This window comes from Elgaria multicarinata, chromosome 2 (genome assembly GCF_023053635.1).
Source record: "Elgaria multicarinata webbii isolate HBS135686 ecotype San Diego chromosome 2, rElgMul1.1.pri, whole genome shotgun sequence".
Taxonomy (NCBI): Eukaryota; Metazoa; Chordata; class Lepidosauria; order Squamata; family Anguidae; genus Elgaria; species Elgaria multicarinata.
The window spans coordinates 174,806,216-174,818,325 of NC_086172.1; the positions used below are offsets into that span (position 1 = coordinate 174,806,216).

General features: G+C 47.1%; 2 protein-coding genes across 3 annotated transcripts in view; both read right to left on the reverse strand.

Moving 5' to 3' along the window:
• DAAM1 (dishevelled associated activator of morphogenesis 1) overlaps positions 1-5,500 on the reverse strand; it is a 231,023-nt gene extending 225,523 nt beyond the window's left edge. For both annotated transcript variants that reach the window (XM_063118186.1, XM_063118185.1), the window contains exon 1: positions 5,415-5,500. The gene's annotated coding sequence lies outside the window, so the exon portion shown is untranslated. The remainder of the gene's footprint in view (positions 1-5,414) is intronic.
• The window catches only part of JKAMP (JNK1/MAPK8 associated membrane protein), a 405,493-nt gene that overhangs the window by 272,314 nt on the left and 121,069 nt on the right, over positions 1-12,110 (reverse strand). The window lies entirely within an intron of this gene.

Genomic DNA, 12,110 nt, shown 5'->3' on the forward strand with positions numbered 1-12,110 from the left:
TCTGACCTGGGAAGGCCCATTTTTTTCACCATGTACATTCAGCCAGGCTCGCAACTCCAAACACACCCATCAGCACCTCTTTGCAATGTCTTGGGAAACAGGAAGGGAACATCAAAAGGTCTTTGTAGAGTTGCACACCCATTCTCCCCAAAGTAAGGAATGGGGTGTGGAGACTTAAGATGTCATCATGCCTTGTTCAGTAATCTGACCATCCCTGGGCCACGAAATCTGACCATCCCTGGGCTACGGAGAATACAAGATGTGTTGGCATTGAGGTCGTAGATGATGAAGGTAGCATTACATAAGATCCATGTGGACAGACCTCAACCTAGGTCAGGATGCAACCCAGATCCCCCCCCTTTTAACCTGTTACAGTTTTTAAAAAATTTAAGATGTTTTTAATTTTACTGTAGGTTTAATTCTATTTTAACTTTTGTAATTTATATTTATATGTTTTAATTGTACATGTTTTAATCTTGTAAACCGCCTTGAGTCCCAGTACTGGGAAAAAGGTGGGATATTATTATTATTATTATTAAAATTAATAATAATAATAATAATAATAATAATAACAGCTCCAAAGTCATTGCACTACACATACAGGGCCTTCTCCTTCACACCAAACATCAGTACATCAGTACTTCTAGAGCGGAGCCTTTTCCTTTACAAAACAGGCACCAATCAGAACGGAAGTAATGCTTACATAGGAATCTGCCCTATCTAGGATCAGACTATTGGTTCATTTCATCCAGTGCTCCGAACTTGGACTAGCAGTGATTCTTTTAAGGCGTCCTCCAGATGTTTTGGCCTACAACTCCCAATTTTCTTGACATATTTCAAGCCTGTGTGGCTCCCACTGGGCCCGTTTAGACAACACGCTAAGACATGGTTAAGCCGCTAACCCTTTTGCAGCAAATGATTAACAAGCATTCTTAAACCGGGTTTATGGTTAGGAATGGTTCACACAACACACTAAGCCATAATGTTTAGTTCCAAATGCTTCACCACAGGCTGAGCGTGTAATCTGAACAGGGTCACTGAGGCTGGTCACTCGCTACCTGCGGGATCGCCTTCTCCCGTACAATCCGCCCCGCACACTCAGGTCCTCCGGGAAAAATTTACTCCAGCCAACAAAAACAAGGCTGACAACTGTTACCCAGAGGACCTTTTCTTCTGCCGCTCCCAGTTTGTGGAATGGCTTGCCGGGAGAGATTTATCAACTTAACAGTCTTCCAGAATTTAAGAAAGCCATAAACACTGATCTCTTCCGGCAGGCCTACCCAGCTGGATTTTAAGATGCCTTTTTTAAATGGTGTGCTTCTTTTAATGATGGACTGGTTTTAAATGTTTGAATTAGCTTTATGTATTTTATGGTGTTTTTATTTGTGTTGTACCCCGCCTCGATCCAGAGGGAGAGGCGGGTAACATAAATAAATAAATATGATGATGATGATGATGATTAACAACAGAATCAGTGGGAGAGGGGAGTCTCTACAGGGCCCTCAACGCCCTGGCTTAAAACGGAAGTTTTAATTCAGCAGCAGAAACACCAGCATCGCATAATCGAAGTGAAAATTTATTTAGGGCGGGCTGCTGCTACAACAAGAATCGAGTTGGCCTCAATAGGCCAAGCTGAATTCCCAGTGTGTCTTTGAACTCAACAGTCTTGGACTTGGTTCCCCACATAGAGGCGGGAGTCCTCATTATGTAATCCACAGGTTTATTGGACATAAAAGAGATAAGGATTGTGAACACATATTGCACACTTCATCTTCTAAGATAAGGATATTATTGCTTGGCAACGTCTTGGACAAGTGATATACATCGGCACATCTATTCCAGATTAATAGACACACACACCTTGCATGTTGGCGTACGCTGAAGCTCAAGTTGGAGATGGGATGGCACAAGGGTGCAAACAGGGGGCGTCGACTATGTGAGCAGCCTGCTCAAACTGTTGCAAGTATAATCTAGGTGGGAACAGCCCAACTCAAGCAGGCCCTATTCAGAAAAAATGGCGGCAGTGGTGGGAATGGAAAATTTCAGACCCAAAATTCCCTTTTCAAGTGATTCTTGGAAGAATTGGTAGTAGAATCATTCCTCCCCCCACCACCGCCAAGGTTTCACATTTTTAGGAGTTCCCCTTAATTATTGTCCCATCCCCCACCTTATACTGGCTGCCACCCCAACCCACTGCCCCAAGGAGAAAAACCTTGCCTTGAAGAAGATTGATAGGGCAGTAGGCCGGCAAAGGGTTCAAAGAAGATCAGAGGGTCTCAGATAGCCCCTACGCAAACCAAGATTCATAGGACCATTGGCTCCAGTGATTCCCAAATTTGGGTCCCCAGATTTAAATTCCCAGCACTCAGCTATTGGCCATGTTGGGTTAGGACAATAAGACTTGTAGCCCAACAACATATGGGTACCCCAAGTCGAGAACCACTGGCTACTCAGACTGGCCACAGACGTCCACAGGCCTCAGGCAAAGGCCAACCCCAGCTCTGATACTGGAGATCCTTGAAATGGAGATGCTAAGAACTGCACCTGGGACATTCTGTATACAAAGCATGTGCGCTACCTCTGAGCTATGGCACAGCCCTATGTCCATTTTAAGAGCTCCATTTTAAGACCCTTGGACAGCAGAAACAGCAAAACAATCAGCCGGTACAGCCCTTGTTTTAGGATATGCCAAAACAGCGGACATGACAAAGCGCTCCACGTAAGGTTCACACTGCACCTATTTGAGGAATGCCAATCCCCTGCCTTTCACAATTCATCTCCGGGAGTTTCTTCCGACAGTCTCAGCCGCCACCCAGGCCTCGGATGGCTCTCCACATCTGAGGTCTTGTGCAAGAACAAAGCTATTTAAAAACAAAAACGAAATCCTTCTCTTGCAACAAGTGCTGATGAGCAAGTGTGTCAGCGTGGAGTGGAGTCAGCAAGGAAAAAGAGGAGGGAAGAGGGAAACACCCTGCAGGATTATGGGGTTTGATGCCTGCCCACGCACCTCCACAGAGACAACCCAAAACGGAATGGGTACCCAAGGCGGAAAAGCTTTCTTCTTGGCTTACACAAATGCAAAAGGGGAACCCACCCACACCCGCTGCTCAGAAACCTGTCAGCTTCAACAACCCCTTTTTCTCCCTCCCACCCCGCTTTTCTCCAATTTTATCCTACTAGGTATCCATCTCTCCTCCCTCCACACACAGCAAACACACTTCAGCGGATCTGCAAGGTTACTTAGCCCAATTTCTCCGATGAAATAAAACGCAGCTGCCCCAAGACCACAGATTATCCATCACAGACAAATTTCTCTGATTCCCATCTTTGAAGAGATTGGAAAATAAGACCAACTAGCAACCACAACCGCCCAGTTACCAGGCAAGGGTGGTGCTGGTGAAAATCCAGATCTACTAGCAAAAAAGAAGGGGAAAAAGGGGGGGGGAAGCCAGTAATAGTTCCGACAGCATGAGTAACCATAGCAACTAGATTTCCAGTGCCGCCTCCCCTCCATTCTCTCTCCTGTTGCAGACACATTCTCCTTCAAAAATCCTCAACTAGGATGAGATTTTATTACTGCTGCAAAGACACAGGATGCAACAGACATTCTCATTCTCTCTCTCACACACAAAAGAGTAAATGAAACAGAAATAAACACAAAGAAGATCCCAGTTTCACCTGGATGGAGATCACATACCTGCCATCAATCTTTACAGCAAAGAAGGACCCATCATCATCATAATCGATTATACAGTCACAAACCCAATGAGAAGGACCACCCAAATGTATACTGGGGTACATTAAAAGTGCTCCTAGTTGTACCAACACACACACACACACCCAAATCCTTGGGGTGGAAAGAGAGACAAGAGGAAGATGGAGACCAGGTGGCAGGAAAAGCAACAGCAGTTCCTGCAACTTCCACAGAGAAAAAACCTGATTAGCCTGTCTTTTTTCCCTGGAGAAAACAGGTTTAAATAGCAGATTAGCCTGAACTTCTGCTGTCCTTTACTGAAACACAGAGAAAGAGGATGCATCCCACACTTCTGTCCTGCAAACGTACAGCCGTTTTTTTGGGGGGGGGGTTACAAAGAGAGAACGTGCATGCATATATCATCCATATAAATCTCGGGGTGTGTGGTGTGCTCATCTCCTTTCTTGGACTGTGCTGAAATGTGCATTTAAAGGCGCCAGCTCCGCCTTGCAAACCGGGTCCCCCCACCCCGCAAAAAAATCCCACTGGAATCGGCTCCTGCAGCTTCCACATATTTGCATTTCAATATTAAGGGAGCGTCTGCATTCTTTGCCAAGGCGATACGGGATCGCAATCCCTGCTGCGAGTAGGCAGCTTCATCCGAACAGAGAGGCAAAGGTGTCAGGATCCTGGAGAAGGTCCCGGCGTGTGCGTGTGCGCGCACACACACGGGTGTCATTGCGGTATCGCTCGCCCACTACTGACTTGCACACGCCTCCTTTGGCTGGCTGTTTAAGCGCCTTCCCATCAAGCCGGCTGAGTGAAAACTCTGGTTTCTCTCTGGGCACCTTGGAATGGGGTAGGTGGGTGGGGGCGCCGAGAACATTTCTCCCTCCCCTCTCAAAAGGGGAGATTGGTACAGGGGCCGATCTGGGGTTTCAAGGCGATCTCTTCTCCCCCCCGCCCCGCAACACACACACACATTCCCCCCCCCCCTCGCCCCGATCTCATTCAAAACACAGAAAGGCTGCAGCCGAAATGAAAGGGAGGAAGCCGGGACGCGCGGCGGTGGGGGGTGCTCCCTTGCCTGCCTCTCTCCGCATCTGCCCCTTTTGTTAGCAAAAAAACCAAAACCCACCCCAGCCCCGCCGCTCGCTCCTCGCGCAAATTGCATCGGGGAAGCCACACAATGCCGATGGGGTGGGGGGGGGGAAGGTAGACGGGGGAGAGAGAAGGGGGGAGATCGGGGCGTCCTGGCTGTCCCCCCCCCCGCCCCGCTCCAGTGGAGAGAATCCAACGCATACACAGAGAGATCCCACCTTCCCCGCTGCAAGGAGAGGAGTTGAAAAGTCCCCCCCCTTCTCTCTTTGAAAGCCAAGCCCCGGCCCCCTTGAACACTCCCCCCAACACACACACCAGTCGCACCCCGAAAACCTCGCATTCCTCCCCCCCCCCCGTCCATCAAGGCGCAGCTCCCCCCACGGGGACACCCCACCCTCCAAAACAAAAATCCCCGAAGCGTGCCGGACGTTTACCTATCCCCCCTCCCCTCCCCTCCCCTCCCCACCCCAACGAGGAAGGTAACTTCGCTTCCTCCCACATTGTGCGGAAAACAATCGCACTGCAACGCCGGTCGGGGAGACGCCAGCCAAGCCCCGGCTTTCGCCGCTGCCAATGAATTGGGGGGGGGGGGTACACGGGGATGGCGGGCGAGCCTTACCTGCAGCCCCCGCGCATCCTGGAAGAGCCGCCGCCGCCAGCTTCCCCCGCTGCTTCCAACAGCCGCCCAAGCGCCCAGGCTCTCTGCCGCCGCCAGCAGCAGCAACCGCTCGAGCCAACCAGCCTCCTCGCCTGCCTTACAAGCCCGCAGGTGACATCATCCCCTTTTGGCCTGATAGGACGGGCAAGCGAGTCTGGGCCGACGTCAGCGAGGCAGGCGCTGATAAAGCCTCTCCGATTCACCCCCCCCGCCCATCATCCACACCGCAGCGCCGATGGGAGATGCAGTCCCAGCCCTGGCGCCGGGGCAAAAGCGCTCTCCCGAAAGGACTACGTTTCCCAAGAAGCCCAGCGCCGCCTCCCTCCCGCTTTCTCTTTCTTTCTCTCTCCCTCTTTTTCCTCCCCTTTTTCCTCTACGGCATCAGCTGCAGCGTGCTCGCTTGCTTTCGCCAAAGCCACAAGCGGGGCGCAGTGTGGGGCTCAGCAGGGAGGGGAGCCTGGTGGTGGGACGAAACGGGGGTGAGGTCCGTTGCTCCGTCCTTGCTGCTTCTCCCTAACAAAACGAGGCTCGATGCGGCTGATGATCCGAGCTACCTGGCCTGAAGATCGCAGCGTGACTATTACGCACCTTTGAGAGTAAGCCCCCGCTGGACTCACTGCTAGTCCTAGAGTACACCCACTGAAATGAATGGGGCTTGGTAATTAGGCCTAACTTAAGTCTCATTCATTTCAATGGGTCTACTCGAAGTAGGACTAATGTGGGATCTTACCCAACACGCCAGGGGCCAGATCTACACCCACTGAAATGGATGGGGCTTGATAATCAGACCTAACTTAAGTCTCATTCATTTCAATGGGACTACTCTAAGTAGGACTAACGTGGGATCTTACCCAAGGATAGTAGCTTCCTTCCTAATAAACACGCCCACGGCCAGATCTACACCAAACAGATCTACACTCACTAAAATGAATGAGGCTTAATAATAAAGCCTAATTTAAGTCTCATTCATTTCAATGGGACTACTCTAAGTAGGACTAACGTGGGATCTTACCCAAGGATAGTAGCTTCCTTCCTAGTAAACACGCCCACGGCCAGATCTACACCAAACAGATCTACACTCACTGAAATGAATGAGGCTTAATAATAAAGCCTAATTTGTCTTATTCATTTCAATGGGACTACTCTAAGTAGGACTAACGTGGGATCTTACCCAAGGATAGTAGCTTCCTTCCTAATAAACACGCCCACGGCCAGATCTACACCAAACAGATCTACACTCACTGAAATGAATGAGGCTTGATAATAAAGCCTAATTTAAGTCTCATTCATTTCAATGGGACTACTCTAAGTAGGACTAACGTGGGATCTTACCCAAGGATAGTAGCTTCCTTCCTAATAAACACGCCCACGGCCAGATCTACACCAAACAGATCTACACACACTGAAATGAATGGGGCTTGATAATCAGGCCTAACTTAAGCCTCACTCATTTCAATGGGTCTACTTGAAGTAGGACTAACGTGAGATATTACCATAGTAAACACGCCCGGGGCCAGATCTACACCAAACAGGACATGACACTTTGAAAACTGTCTATGGAGTGTGTCCTGGGCTTCAACAATTGTCACTACTCTAATAAACCGTTTCAAAGCAGTAGTGTAGATCCTGACCCGGGTTCGAGCCACACGCCTTGAAGCACCTTGGCTCAGTCTCAGGCCAACCAAGCTGTCCTTACTATTTTTTAGATAGTGAGCTAATCCGAAACAGACTTTTTGCTTGTTGTTGTTTATTCGTTCAGTCGCTTCCGACTCTTCGTGACTTCATGGATTGATTGATTGATTGTTGTTTCAAATTCATTTATAGGCCACTTTTCAAACAACAATTCTTCCAAAACAGTTGATACCATAAAAGCAGGGGGCACCCACCTGGAACTAAAATACAATAATAGCAGCACAAAACATTAACAATTGCAACCAATTCAAAATTAAAAAGTTCAAAGCCAGCCAGATTTATTCATGCATGCAACTTGTGAGAGTCACCCCTGTAGGGTGACTTACATACAAGGTTATGTTATCGTCCTATAAAGCCCTAAACAACTTGGGACCAGCATACCCAAGCATTACATATTAGCAATATGTAATGAGCCTGGGTCTGTGTTTTTGGCTCATCGTGGCTGCGAGTTGACGGCTGCATCGTATAAACAACAGAGCGCAACTGCGCAGCCACAATGGAGTATATACAGCATAAAGACAAGCCCCCGGAGGACCAGAGATCTATATTCACTCTTTCGGTGGCTTTTAAGTTTTATAAAAGGGAAGTTATTATTATTATTATTATTATTTATTTATTTATATAGCACCATCAATGTACATGGTGCTGAACAGATAACACAGTAAATAGCAAGACCCTGCCGCATAGGCTTACAATCTAATAAGTTGTAGTAAACAATAAAGAGGGAAGGAGAATGCAAACAGGCACAGGGAAGTGTAAACAGGCACCGGGTAGGGAGAAGCTAACAGTATAGAGTCAGAACAAACTCAATATTTGAAGGCTATAGGGAAAAGAAAAGTTTTTAGCTGAGTTTTAAAAGCAGTGATTGAGTTTGTAGTTCTCAAGTGTTCTGGAAGAGCGTTCCAGGCGTAAGGGGCAGCAGAAGAAAAAGGACGAAGCCGAGTAAGGGAAGTGGAGGTCCTAGGGCAGGCGAGAAGCATGGCATCAGAGGAGCGGAGAGCACGAGCGGGGCGATAGTGTGAGATGAGAGAGGAGAGATAGGCAGGAGCTAGACCGTGAAGAGCTTTGAAGGTCAGCAGGAGAAGTTTATATTGGATTCTGGAGTGAATTGGAAGCCAATGAAGAGATTTCAGAAGTGGAGTGACATGGTCAGAGCGGCGGGCCAAGAAGATGATCTTAGTGGCAGAGTGGTGGACAAAGACCAGCGGACTGATGTGAGACGAAGGAAGGCCAGACAGAAGAAGGTTGCAGTAGTCCAACCGAGAGATAACCAGTGCGTGAACGAGAGTCTTGGCAGAAGAGACAGACAAAAATGGTCGAATCCTGGCAATATTATACAGGAAGAAACGACAGGATTTAGCTACTGCCTCGATGTGAGGAGTAAAGGAGAGCGAGGAGTCAAATATAAAGCCAAGACTACGAGCTTCCTTGACCGGAGTAAGCGTGACATCGTTGACAGTAAGAGAGAATGAGAGGTACTCTCCCCCTGGTGTAGGGGCATGGAGAGGAGCGTGCAATGACCATGTAAAACCATGTAAAATGTGGGGACAGATCAAACCATGGTGCAGGTCACGAGGCTAATTAGGGAGAATAACAGAATCATTCACTAGAAATAACATGGTGAAACCCACGGCCTTTGCAGTTTCTCATGCTAGGGCGACAGGCCAGTCAGCTGTTGTAAGAATAAGAGCATTCTTAATCATGCACAGGCAACCTCCTCTATTTATCCTCCTCTTAATAGCTGATAACTTCCCTCCAATTAGCATCTCTCTTGCCATAGGCAAAAAGTCCTCTAAAGCACCTCCCACCAAAAATCTCCACTCCTGCTCTCCCTTGCAAACAAAAGCTAGGGTTGTTAACAAAGAACATTTGGATCCTGCTGCAACAACTTTTTTTTTTTTACTTTTAAAAGTCAGCAGATAATTACATAGCAAACAAGAGTGCAGTGGGGATATGGTGCGTTTCCGTAGTGTTTAGGAGATTAAACAGCTTCCAAGCAATCATAATTTGCAGCCTAGGCCAGATTTACACCTTATATCAAATCATTACAAATGTGGAATAAAAAGCAGGGAAGTGGTATATGGAACACAATAAAGATTTTTGTATCTGGTCAAGAGGGCAGGGCTCCTGCAGCTTTAACTGTTGCGATGAGGAGGGAATTTCACCAGGTGCTGCATGCATACAAACGTCACCTGCTGAAGTTCCCTTTTCTATGCCCTGTCCTCCTTTTCATAAGATTACCCTACAAATAGTCAGCATAAATGGGTGGGATAGCTAATACCCTGGAAGACAGAAACAAACTTCAAAGTGATCTTGATAGGCTGGAGTGCTGGGCTGAAAACAACAGAATGAAATTTAATAGGGATAAATGCCAAGTTCTACATTTAGGGAATAGAAACCAAATGCACAGTTACAAGATGGGGGACACTTGGCTCAGCAATACTACAAACGAGAAAGATCTTGGAATTGTTGTAGATCACAAGCTGAATATGAGCCAACAGTGCGATATGGCTGCAAGAAAGGCAAATGCTATTTTGGGCTGCATTAATAGAAGTATAGCTTCCAAATCACGTGAGGTACTGGTTCCTCTCTATTCGGCCCTGGTTAGGCCTCATCTAGAGTATTGCGTCCAGTTCTGGGCTCCACAATTCAAGAAGGACGCAGACAAGCTGGAGCGTGTTCAGAAGAGGGCAACCAGGATGATCAGAGGTCTAGAAACAAAGCCCTATGAAGAGAGACTGAAAGAACTGGGCATGTTTAGCCTGGAGAAGAGAAGATTGAGGGGAGACATGATAGCAGTCTTCAAATACTTAAAAGGTTGTCACACAGAGGAGGGCCAGGATCTCTTCTCGATCCTCCCAGAGTGCAGGACACGGAATAACGGGCTCAAGTTAAAGGAAGCCAGATTCCGGCTGGACATCAGGAAAAACTTCCTGACTGTTAGAGCAGTGCGACAATGGAATCAGTTACCTAGGGAGGTTGTGGGCTCTCCCACACTAGAGGCATTCAAGAGGCAGCTGGACAACCATCTGTCAGGGATGCTTTAGGGTGGATTCCTGCATTGAGCAGGGGGTTGGACTCGATGGCCTTGTAGGCCCCTTCCAACTCTGCTATTCTATGATTCTATGAAATGGATTCTCTGTGCCCTTTTGACAGCTAAAAGACTAATATTATAACATCGGAAGGCTAAACACTCACCTCCTGTAATGAAACATGTTGAGGACCTTATAACGTTTTCAATATTTGAATGGGTGGCATAGAGATGCCACGTTCAAATGGATATTGATTTAGGTTGACCATATGAAAAGGAGGACAGGGCTCCTGTATCTTTAACAGTTGCATAGAAAAGGGAATTTCGGCAGGTGTCATTTGTATATATAGAGAACCTGGTGAAATCCCCTCTTCATCACAACAGTTAAAGCTGCAGGAGCTATACTAGAATGACCAGATACAAAAGAGGGCAGGGCGCCTGCAGCTTTAAGTGTTGTGATGAAGAGGAAATTTCACCAGGTTCTCCATATATACAAATGTCACCTGCTGAAATTCCATTATTTATTTATTTATTTATTTCCTGCCTCTCCATTTTGATCGAGGTGGGGAACAACAATAAGGGATAAAATACATAAAACTGAATTAAAACATAATATACATTGTTAAAAACATTCTAAAAACATCTTAAAATTCCACTGGATAGGCCTGCCGGAAGAGATCAGTCTTTATAGCTTTCTTGAATGCTAGTAGACTGTTAAGTCGACGAGTCTCCTCCGGCAGGCCGTTCCACAGTCCGGTAGCAGCAGAAGAGAAGGTCCTCTGGGTAACAGTTTTTAATACAACTGTTAAAGATACAGGAGCCCTGTCCTCCTTTTCATATGGTCACCCTAAATAATTAATAAATAAATAAATATGGTCACCCTACCTAAGTGCCAAACATCCCTCTCCCTCTATCATAGGAGAATAAGCAATTCCTTAGGGAGCAGGGCTGGCTGAGGCATGCTGGGAATTGTAGGACTTTTTCTGTATAAACATGCATACGGTTGCACCCATAATTTTGTAAAGTAAGGGCTAGTTCTATCAGAAACTATATCCACACCAGGCCTCAAACTGTTGATCAGAGGTGGCCATTTAGCTGTTGTGCAACTGGGACCATACAACCTCAGGCCTAAATCTGGCACACCTGGGTCCTAACATGGGCCTCTCAGGCTTCCCCAAATGGCCACAACCCTCCCCTGCCCATCACCAGCCATTGGGTGGCTTTGCAGTTTTAGAACATTTTGGCCCCACCCACCACTAGAATGCAGCCCAAAAAAGCTTATCAAGGGTGACCATATGGAAAAGAGGAGAGGGCTCCTGTGTCTTTAACAGTTGTATAGAAGAGGGGATTTCAGCAGGTGCCATTTGTAGGCATGCAGCACCCGGTGAAATTCCCTCTTCATCTAGCTATACTAGAGTGATCAGATACAAAAGAGGGCAGGGCTCCTGCAGCTTTAACTGTTGTGATGAAGAGGGAATGTCACCAGGTGATGCATACCTACAAATGACACCTGCTGAAATTCCCTTTTCTAAACAACTGTTAAAGACACAGGAGCCCTGTCCTCCCTCTCATAGGGTCACCCTAATTAACACCACCCAGAGGAAAAGCTGAATCAACAATTCACACCAAAGAGTCCAACGGTAGAACTAATTGCTGGCTAGAGCTGCATGGTCATTCCCGAAGAGTTGCACTGCCGACAGTGGTTTGATCGCCAAAGTTTGATTTGCTCTCAAAATATGCCATTAATTTTGCTGCATGACTGAAGTCATAGAATCATAGAATAGTAGAGTTGGAAGGGGCCCACAAGGCCATCGAGTCCAACCCGCCCCCACCCACCCAATGCAGGAATCCACCAGTGTCTGTCCACACAGTCTTATCTTATCTAAATTGGTTATTATGTAGCGTGACCATATGAAAAGGAGGACAGTTCTTCT